Consider the following 10,779-nt stretch of genomic DNA (forward strand, 5'->3'; position numbering starts at 1 on the left):
CCTCTGAAGACACAGATGTAAACAACACAGCCTCAGATCCTAAAACCACGAGTGCCCAGTCCTCGGAAATCTACAGTGAAATTGTTGTCAATTTCATACCTGAAGGGGATAAAGATTTTCCTCACCAGGTTTTCTTGTCCTCTCGAGGAGAAGAAAGCTGCAAAAATGGTGGAATGACTTCGAAGTTCAAGTCAAGTGAAACAAAGCCATTATTTGGTTCTGATGCTGATGAGATTAAGCCAGCCAGGCAGCTGTTGCTGAACACAGTACGCAACATTAATGGAGAACTCGTGTTGCCTTTATTGACATTCCAGTTACAGAGCAGTACTGGTGACACAGACTCATCAATGAACCCAGAGAGAAAACTTCTTTTATCAGATCTTATCAACTGCCAGGGTGGACCGTCGCTGGCGTCACTGCAAAGCTTCAACGGCTCAGACTGGACAGATTCTGGGTGTGATGATAGCTTTGTAACCACACCAACCAACCCATACTGCAGTCAACATTACCCCTACTCTCAACAAGTCAGTCCTGATTTTCAACAAGGGTGACAGACTGAACTATCTTATGATGCCATATTTGAAATAAGTTATAATGAAAAAAACTTGAAAAATAAAAGAGCACACAGGGTGTCTGAAATCCTTCTTGCACCCACACAGAGATTTGTGGACCTGGATTAATCCAGAAAAACAGCAGCGAGGAGGGGAAATAAAGGAGAAGTTGGTTTGGAGAGCACAACACAAACTCATTTGGGAAATTCAGAAGTAACTCAAAATGTAAAATTATGTAAATTATTATTGTTGTTGTATTTAAGGTTTTATTTATTGAACCCCATTTCTACCGTAGATTAAGGTAAAACCTCTCAACTACCTTTACAAGTATATACATGTACTTGTATACTGCACAATTTCAATAATAGCTTAAGCACTTATAGACAGTGTTGGCATTTGTTTGCTATCACCATGGCAACATATTGCTTTAACTCACTGCTCATCCTGAAGACACAAATAAACTCTCGACATTTGAATCACAATATGGACAATCAACCTTAAAGATCTCAAGGATCGTTATTTACAATGTAAATAAAATGACTGAATCACAGAAATAAACATATTTTACTCCTATACTCTTAAACCTTTTTATTATTATTATTATTAATGTATAGGAAATTTGTGGAATTGCAACTGTACCTAAAAAAAAAACCAAAAAAAAACCAAACTGTTTAATCTTCTTTCACAAAAAAGAAAAAAAAAAAAAAAAGGGAAAAAACTTAAAAAATTAATATACAGACTTGTCATTTTTGTTTGCCGTTTTCCAGTATGAAGAAAAATAAACTGTTAGTCAGTTCAAGGTGGGGTCAAGGTACAGCATGAGCAGCTTGGCATTTTATTGGCTCAGCGTAATCTTTTACATACAGCTGTAAACGTGTAATAACGTGTGTGTTGAAACCAGGTGCTACTACTTACCTATTAAATGGAAACTTGATGTAAAGCAAAATGCAGATATGGATTTTGTTTTTTCTATTGGATGCATAGAAAATAAAAAGTTTGGTCTTTATTCTATATTTTCAGCTCAAGATTCAAACTATTTTGGAAAATTAAAAGGTTGTGTGCATTTGTTAAAAGATCTTTCAGCAAACAATGGAAGTGCATTGTATTCTATGGGAACAGTTGAATTTTATTATCAAGTCATTATTGTAAAAATATGCATAAAGTTTATTGGATAACCTTCTTCAGCGCTACTATTCTATGAACAAATTTTCTTCCATTAATGATCTTGGTTAAGGAAGAAGGTCACGTGGGAATAAAAAGTCCTAATTGTGTAAAAATTTGAATCTTCTTGATTCATTTTATTTACATTCACTGCCATTATAAAAGGAAGAGAGGTGGATTATGCAAAAGTTTTTAGTAAAGGAGCGAATCCACGGTTAACCAGACAATGCAGTTCTCCTACTTAGCTTTTTTGCGAAAATCTTAACCATTTTAGTACAAATTATAAATGCTGTTGTGTACGATTAGCAACTCTGTAGCATTTCATATTTGAAACCCATTCACTACCCTGAAGCATTATTAGGTGATATTTATAAACAATAAAAGGGATTTTCTAAATGGATGGTATAAGCCTTGCATCTCATGTTTAATCCTCATTGTGAGTTCAATTATTCATTTGCGATCAGATATCCTTTTGAGCTACTTTCCAGTGGAAGTCTGGCCTTTAAACATAACTAGCAAGTAGGAACAGATACGGCTACTGTTTGAAGGCATTTGATATGTTACAATTTATCATTTTGTACTGAATGTTTCCTCAAAACCTTTTTAACTAAAATGCAATGTTATCAAAATAAATAATAATCATAATAATAACTTTGTTTCATACAACTACCAGTGGAGAGTGCATTTTATAAGCTAGAGTCCAGATAAAATACATATACATGCTAATACAAAAACATGCTTCCAACACAAAATACAAATACATGGTTAAAAAAAAATAAAAAGGAAAAAAAGGACACATGTAACTCATACAGCCTGGATCATGATATCAGAAAATGTAGACTAAAAATATGCTGTATCACCAGCTAACCTCATGGGAATTGCTTCACTTCATGGTCACTGCACAACAGGTGTACAACAGCCAGATTACATGAAAACAAAAAGATTATCTGACTTAATTCACACAATCTGCTGCCATGTCGAAGGTGAGCAGCTCTGCAAGGTTTAGACAGCTGATTCACGGAGGCTTTATAGCCCTGTGTTTCCTCTGTATTTTGTACAAAAGTACTTTAATAATTTAAAAAAATGACAGTAATTTAATAAAATAACAACTGCACTTCTAGAAATTCCTTCCAGGTATTGATGAATTTTCCCTCATGTTCAAATTTCCACAAACAAAACTTTCTATAAGAAAACCCAAGCTTCTGAATGAACTCACCGCTCTTGTTATTTGAGGTCGAGGAGATGAGCTGCCCCGGAGATACGAGTGGCCTCTGTGATTGAAGTGAATAAATGTTTGATAAATGAAGGGTGCAAGAGGTGAAAGGATCGTTTAACCTGAGTGAAAGAATGTAGCCGGCAGAGAATCCGGCAAAGTTAACAGGCAAAGAGAATAAAATGAAACAATGCTTCGGAAAAAAAAGATTAAATGTAAATGTGAAATGGTTCTTTCAAACAGAAGTAAAAGGAAAGCTTGGAGAAAGGAGCAGGGCGAGATTCAGTCATAAAAGGAAAAAGTAAAAAATGTGATAAAGTTCTTTCAGATGAAAGAGTAAATGGAAACTAAATTGAAATTCAAGTTTAAACCAATCATTCTCACAGGACACAGCAGTGAAGAGAAGGTTTTCTTCTACAGACTTTTAAAGAAAAGAACATGGCACAAGCAACAATGTCAAGTTTTCCATCATCCTCTTCCCCTTCGTCTTTCCATCTTGTTCATCTTTGGACAGATGTCAAAAAGAGATGAAAAAAAGAAAACAAAAAAGGTGTTCGGCTAGCAGCCAAGCGAGGTTCCTTCCATCTGCCAGAAAACTGTCTTTCCCCTCTTTAAAATCTCCAAGTCAAGAGCAGATCGAAAGGGAGATTGCAGTGCCAACCCTCGAGTGCCCGAGCCATGATACAACTTTGGACAGGGAATAGCTGTTTGGATGAACCCGATGTGTCTGCACAAACAGAATTTCAATCATCGCTACAAGCACATGCCTGCCCCGGATCAATGAGTACACTGATGGACTGAAAGTCCTGGCCACTTCTATCATTTCCAGAAATGAAAAATAGAGGATAGGAGGCAATCAGGTTTGATATTTGTCAAATACTAATTTTAGCCACTGCCAGTAAAATTATCCGCGTGCTGGAAATCTAGAAAGTCTTTGATTCCACAGAATAATTAAAAAAAAAAAAAAAAGCCAAAGCTGCAACGTGCTTTTGACAGATGCCCTTGAATCTTCTTTCTGAAGTATAACACTAGATTCTTGTAAGTTCTCATGACTTGACTTCTCAAAAGTTAAAATACAGAAATTTTCCCAGAAATGTATTCTGGGTTTAATACAGTTAAATGCTGTTTATCACATTCTGTACCAACATTTAATTTGTAGCATGAAAATGAAATAAAAGGGACTGCTTGGACAAGAAAAGGAATTAATAGAGGCTTCAAAATCATAGCAAGGATAAGTTATTGCTACCGTCAGGTACATCTTCTTTCACTAGGTATGAAAACTTAGGTTTATTTGCCTTGTTTTCCACTTTGGCATGAGGAAATCAGAGCCAGCAGCCTTTCAGTGTCATCCTGTTGGAGAAGGCACCAACCTCTTTCCTAAACCAAATTACATGATAAATGGAAGTCTGCACGTAATTGGATGCAATCACTTCACCCCCTCCCTTTCATCTCTTGCATTTCTAATCATCTTTTATTGGGTTCTTGATTAGAAAAATGTATGGAAACACCTGTCAAGGCTGGCCAGACAATGATTGATCATCTCTGAGGCTTTGGGAGGATAAGGAAAAAAAGACAGTTTAGCAATACTTAGCTTGACCCGACATTCCCTTGAGTAAAATGATAATCAAGTCTTGAGACTGGCAGAAAGTTTGATTCCCAAGAATGGAGAGGAGATTAATTTTCTGAATGCTGTATAACTACTCTTCACAGCAAAGGGTGGGCTGCTGTGCCAATGTACCGCCCATCCATCAATTCATTTTCTATTCCAAAGCAAGATTGCTGGAGCCTACCCCAGCTATTACGAGCCAAAAGGCAGGGTACACTCTGGACAGGTCACCAGTCCATCTTAGTGCCAAAACTGAGTGACAAACAACCACTAACAGCCCCTCTCGGGAGAATTTATATCACCAATTAACCCAACATGCATGACTTTGGCCTGTGGAAGGAAGTCAGAGAACCTGGATAGAAACCAAGCAAAGACATGGAGAACATGCAAACTTCACACAAAAAGGCCTCTGTTTGAAAAATAAAAGGGATTTTCCAAATCCGTCAACAAATCTCTGGACGAGTTTTTCCTTCCTCAAGCAAGAACTTACTAGTACAATATGTAGACGTTCAAGCAGCCTATCTGAGTAATAAGAACCAAAACTTTTTCAGCTGTGTGTGAAGGCCAGGTTCTTAGAAGTGAGCTGTTAGCTGTTATTTTTAGTCTGACAGTCACTGCTGATGTACGACAAGAGGTTGGTACAGCTCAGGTTGCCAGAACAAGGCCTGGCAACCTGAGCTTGTATTGTGCACTGAAATTCCACAGGCAGGTGTGGCCACTAAAAGCTTATAAATAACCTCTCAACTTTTCATACAATACAATCCTGTAGGTGTTGAATGATATGATGCCTTCTCTCCTTGTACCACCAGCGAGCATTCAGCCCTGTCCATCAAACCACCACCTAACATGTAGGCACTGCACAATTAATCTGTTAAACCATAATAAGCAACAATACTAGTTATAAAATTTGAGTTGGAGAGAGACACGGTTAGAGGTTAGAATGCAAATAAAGGATGGTTGTGGTTGTAGTTGAGCTGGTAGTGGTAGGGTGAGTGATTGCATGTTGTGTGTGCATGCATGAATGCATTTGAGGGAGAGATTGGGATCAGGTGTGTGTTTTGCACTCTGTGCTACTTTTTGTAACAGTATAATGTAACAGGGGACAAATTCTAGGAAATATATCCTCATAGACAACACAAAAAAGAAGAAGTAGATGGCAATTCTGTTAACACCAGCTTTAGTCAAATGAAGCAGAACTAAACCTGTTATAATAGCAAATGTACCAATACAGAGAATTAAACTTAACCCTTAAACTTAAATAAATGGACTGTTTTTACTGACATAGATCTTATGTTACTATTTAACATACAAGTACCTGTTAATCAGTTTCAATACAATGCAAATAGTAACATAAAGCTAGATCCAGTTACATTTTAAGGTAATTTGATGACATGTATAAACACTGATGGATATGAGAAATTTAGGCTATGACGATGACTTTTATGAAATTCCAGCCATTTCATTTTAACTATCAAATAACTGTTTAATGGTTTGACTGTGTCTTTCTCATTTTTACACCATTTTAACTTGTTAAACGCTGCATGAGATCTGTACAGCTTATAAAGAAAAACAACTCTTTACTTCTGAAAATGCTGGAACATAAGTAAAATATGTTTATGCCTCTACATTCTATTCTATTCTCTATTCTTTTCTATTCTATTCTCTATACCATTCTATTCAACATGGTTAATATGTTGTGCTCACAGATGCGCAGAACAAGATCATGGTATTGAAAAGATGCAAACAATTAACGTGTAAAAAACCATGTAAAAATATTTTAGCTAGTTTCATGTATGACTAAACAACACAGCACAATAATTTTATTTTCATATTAATCAATCCTTTTAATCTTTATTCATAACAGTAGTATTTCCATTATCCTTACATGAGCAACATAATGTGTTTTATCTCTTGTCAGAATGCAGTTAAAGCCATCACAACTTCTACTTCCCAAAATTGGCTGCCAGTGTATGCGTCGTCTGCCTGGTGTAGTGCAGGCTCTTCCTCCCTCCTCTCAGCCTAAAGGTGATGTTTTTTGTAGGTTTTTTATGAGAAGTTTCATAAAAGATGTGAATGAGATATAGATGTTACAACAAGAGTGCTCAGGTAGCAGCAGTGTCGCTCAGCAAGTTTTGCAATGAACACATTGACTTGTTGCGCCTGTGTATATTCGTAAAAGAAAGGATTTTATAGCGTGGGCATTTGTTTGGCAAAGACAAAGAGAGAGAAGCTGAAAAGATACACTGCACACAGTAATAGAAGACATTAGTGTGTTTAAAAGAAACTGTTTAACAATTTGAAAGGAGGCAAGTTTGATTTAAAATCTCAGATCCCCTCATCTCAAATTTTCATTTCATAAAACCATGGAATAACGGTTACTGTTATTATACTATTAGGCAACACAAGATTAAATGTATTAACAATTGTTCTCTTCAGTCCCAGCTCAAGGTTTTGGCCTTGGCTGAAATTTAACTTTGACCATTTTAGAATTAATATTTCCCTGCTGATATACTGAAAAACAATCAGCATTTCCTACGTCTTAAAAATTATTATTGGAAAAACAATGTCAGCATCTGAATGGTTCACCATCTTTTAAAAATCTGCAAATTGCTCAGACATGCAAAATACCCGCTTCTGAGTTTAATTATGACAGTTGATATTTTATTCTTAGCTTATCAAAGCCAACAATTGATCCTAGTTCACAGGTTTCCGTTAGTCCACCCAAAAGTTCTCAGTTGGATTATGACTGGGGTGTTTTCCAAGCCATGGAAAACTTCCATATGATGATCTCTAACCGACTTTGCTATCACTTTTGTCTTGTGACACAGTGGTCTATCCTACTGGAAATGCACAGACTGACAGATTGGAGGAGGTTTCCCTTGAAGATATTTTAGATACCATTTCTTGTTCTTGGCAATTGTTTTGGGCACAACTATGAGCCCACATCGTACGATAAAGACAACTCTACATGTCTATAGTCTCAAGCAGTTTCACATGTTTATCATCTTTTTGGACAACATGTTTCCCAAATGTAGCTATCAGTCTTCTGCTGTACAGTGCTTTCTGTGGAAATTCAGCATGTCCTTCATATTTTTCTGAATAAAATGAAGTAAAATGGATTCTCTGCTGTCCATCTCCACTTAGGTCATTGCCCACAAGTCTTCGACAACACAATTTACCTGACGAATCAGAAGGAAATGGTTATGGCATTGCAGTCTTCTTTGTTACAGCTATCATCTCTCTTGAGGTTTTAATTAATACATAGTTCTATCAGGTATAACATAATAAAAAAGAAAGACTGTGAAGACACATGGCCAGTATTCTAATCCCGGGGATCCACTAAACATGGAAGCGTTGTCAGAGCGCTGGGGAACGGGTGCGCCGACCTGTTCCACCAGCAGAGTTTCAGAGCATCTGTGTCAATGTCATGGTTCACACATGGATAGCGCCATCATGCCATAGTTGGTGTAGGACATATTAAAATACTTTATAACCTGAAATCCTTAGGCCTTCTAGTGTTAAAACTAAAACACCTAGAGATACCAGAATTTTTGCTAAATTAGCAGACACATTTTGACGTGTTGCATGTGCCTGTTCTCTATTTCTATATATTCGGGATGTGTGGTGTCAAAACTAAAGGTTACAAAACGGCTCAGCTCTCCTCTTCCAAAGAAAAATGTGAATTTTCCCCGGTGTCATTCATGAAGTGAAACTGTCTCTCACCTAATGGCTTGGTGCCGGTGTACCCATGTTAATGTTAGAGTAAAATGCATCCAAAGTGGACATGTAGTCTTTCATTGGCAAAGTCCACAGAATCCACTTTTCATCAATTGATTTCCTGCCTGAACGATGCGCTCTGCTCTAGATTGACGTGGTTTCAAAGTGGCAAAAATAGAACCGATGTGTTTTTCAGAGAAGCGGAAAGCGACTGCGCTTTTGGGACGCTTCAGAAATGCACCGCATTGCATCTGGTAGAACGTCTCCTGTTGACTAGTGTTGCCACGATCAGCTGCGAAGGTGCGGCACAGTCATACTGCGGCACTTTCACGTTCAGTGGAACTGAGAGCTAAGTTTGTTGTGTACTAACAATTGATGTGTTTCAGTCTGAACCTGAAAAAAATCAGATGGGGAGTCTTTGTTGTTGCTGCACTATTATCAACACCTTTCTCTCAAGGACAGAGTCGAAGGTCAGATCTTTAATGAGAGAGAACCAGATGGTTTGAGACTCACTTCATTTAATAACTAACTTGTTCCTTCCCCCTCATTCCCATTAATAGCTCCTTTGCTCTCTGTCTTTATTCTTTCTGTATCCTCCCTCTCCCCCTTCAGCCATACTCTGATGTCCAGCTTGTCATTTCCTGGCCTTTGAAATTTCTAACATTTGTACCAGATAGAAGAGTGCTGAGAGGCCTGAAAGTATAGAGTGACTTACAGAACTGAGGCCAATCCAGCCATTTCTTTCAGCTGCTCCGGCTTCATTGTATGGGGATATATTGTTGGATCTCTTAACTGGTTGTCCAATGTCTCAAAATCGATCTGGCTGCTGATGATAATCTCTGCCACTGTGTGTGCCTGTGTTAGTTTTGTGTGTCCACTAAGGCCTAGTAGCAGTGGTAAGTTGAGCGTGCAAGGGGACGAGGGGTTGTCATTGATCTATATTTACCAACTTAAGAATGAGAGAGCATTGTGTTGTCCACATACTTGGCACTGAAGGACACTTTGTGTTGAGGGTCACCCATTACTTCATCAACAGCGACTGGAGAGAGAGGTGGACGTAGACAGAAAGTGAGAGGGAACAAAGACAGGTGGGACACCAAGACGAAACAGAATCTTAAAAGTGAGAGATAGTTGAAAAAGGAAGTGGGATATATCCATCCAAAAGATCTGACACCCTGAGGACTTCCCCTGCTTTCCTTCCAAAAAAGTGAGTGGGATTTCCATTAACTCAAACTTCACCTTGATTTACTGCAAACAAGTTTTTCCTCTGCTTTTTGTTTTAGCCCAGTTACCTTACATGATAGTGCTGTTCCAATACATCTGCAAATTGCTTTTAATTAGTCTTCTGTTGCATCTTTAGGGAGGCTTCTTTTCTCATGTTGTTTCTCTTAAAAGTGTTTGTTCATTTCTCCAGCGAGTTGAGCTTCTCTACAGTCTCCTCTTTTGATGGCCTTAGTGGATGTAGCTTTTAATTATTCTCGGGGGAAGGCATTAAGGAAGCTCCGAACGTGTTCAGACCCTTTTTCCTCTGCAAGCAGAACGGTAAATCACTGGGTCTCCTTTGCTTTTGCACTTTTTATGTATCATAAGAAACCAAGCTGTGCAATGTCCCCCAGAGACTAAAAATGTAATATGTACAAGTATTACCACTTTGCTTTTACTCTTTTCCCTGCAAGAACCCCATGATCCTGGCCTACCTATGGAGTGATCAATTTCAATGCGCCATAGTTCGACCTGCCATTAACAGTGCTCAAATAAATCTCTCTCTTTGCCCAGAAAAATAAGAAAAAAAGCAGCAGGGGGAACCAGCTGGCCCACAAGCATATTAACCAGTTATCTAACTCTGCAATGTTTTTCACCAGGTGATCAAAAGAGATGTGAAGGAATAACTCAATGTGGTGCCAACACAGGTGGTTTCTGTTGGGAATGGGTGAATGAAGCCATCACTCAGGTGCAGCCTGATTCTGTTTGTTGGGCGCATTCTACGTTTGCTTCCCCAGAGCAGCCACATGATTAATGACAGGCAGGGTGTGGGCAGAAGCACGGCGAACCTCAGCTGATGGATTATTAGTGGCTTGGCGGCCCACAAAAGGGTGATTCATTTAAAATGGGACTGCTGCACACCTTTCCAAGATGGGAACACCTTAAACCACATTACATTAGACACTGAAGAACATAAAATGTCACATTCCCAGCATTTGACATAACCTGAATTATATAACGTGAGGAACAAAAGACTACAAATACAGCTTATACCAAGGTTAACCCAGTGGTTCTCAAGCTTCTCCTAACATGCCCCATCAAAAAAAAGAGGTTAACATAAGTGTGTTTTTTTTTGTTTGTTTGTTTTGTATTTCTTTACATTTGCAACCAGGGCTTTATATTGATATAGGACTTCTCTAGCAACTACTAGCAACCTGCATGTTTCTCCCAAGACACTGAGAACATCACAAAACTATTTTTCATTCACATTTCACTTTGAGTTTAATTCAAAGAAGAATGCTGAACTTCTTACAATGAGGCACCCTATA

At 38.1% G+C, this 10,779-nt stretch overlaps 1 long non-coding RNA gene across 1 annotated transcript in view; it reads left to right on the forward strand.

Moving 5' to 3' along the window:
- Nucleotides 1-9,294: 9,294 nt before the first annotated feature.
- LOC306755846 overlaps nucleotides 9,295-10,779 on the forward strand; it is a 3,044-nt gene continuing 1,559 nt past the window's right edge. The window contains exon 1 of the long non-coding RNA XR_013771313.1: nucleotides 9,295-9,455. This is a non-coding gene — a long non-coding RNA (uncharacterized lncRNA). The remainder of the gene's footprint in view (nucleotides 9,456-10,779) is intronic.

Source organism: Telmatherina bonti, assembly GCF_933228915.1.
Source record: "Telmatherina bonti genome assembly, chromosome: 5".
Lineage (NCBI taxonomy): Eukaryota > Metazoa > Chordata > Actinopteri > Atheriniformes > Telmatherinidae > Telmatherina > Telmatherina bonti.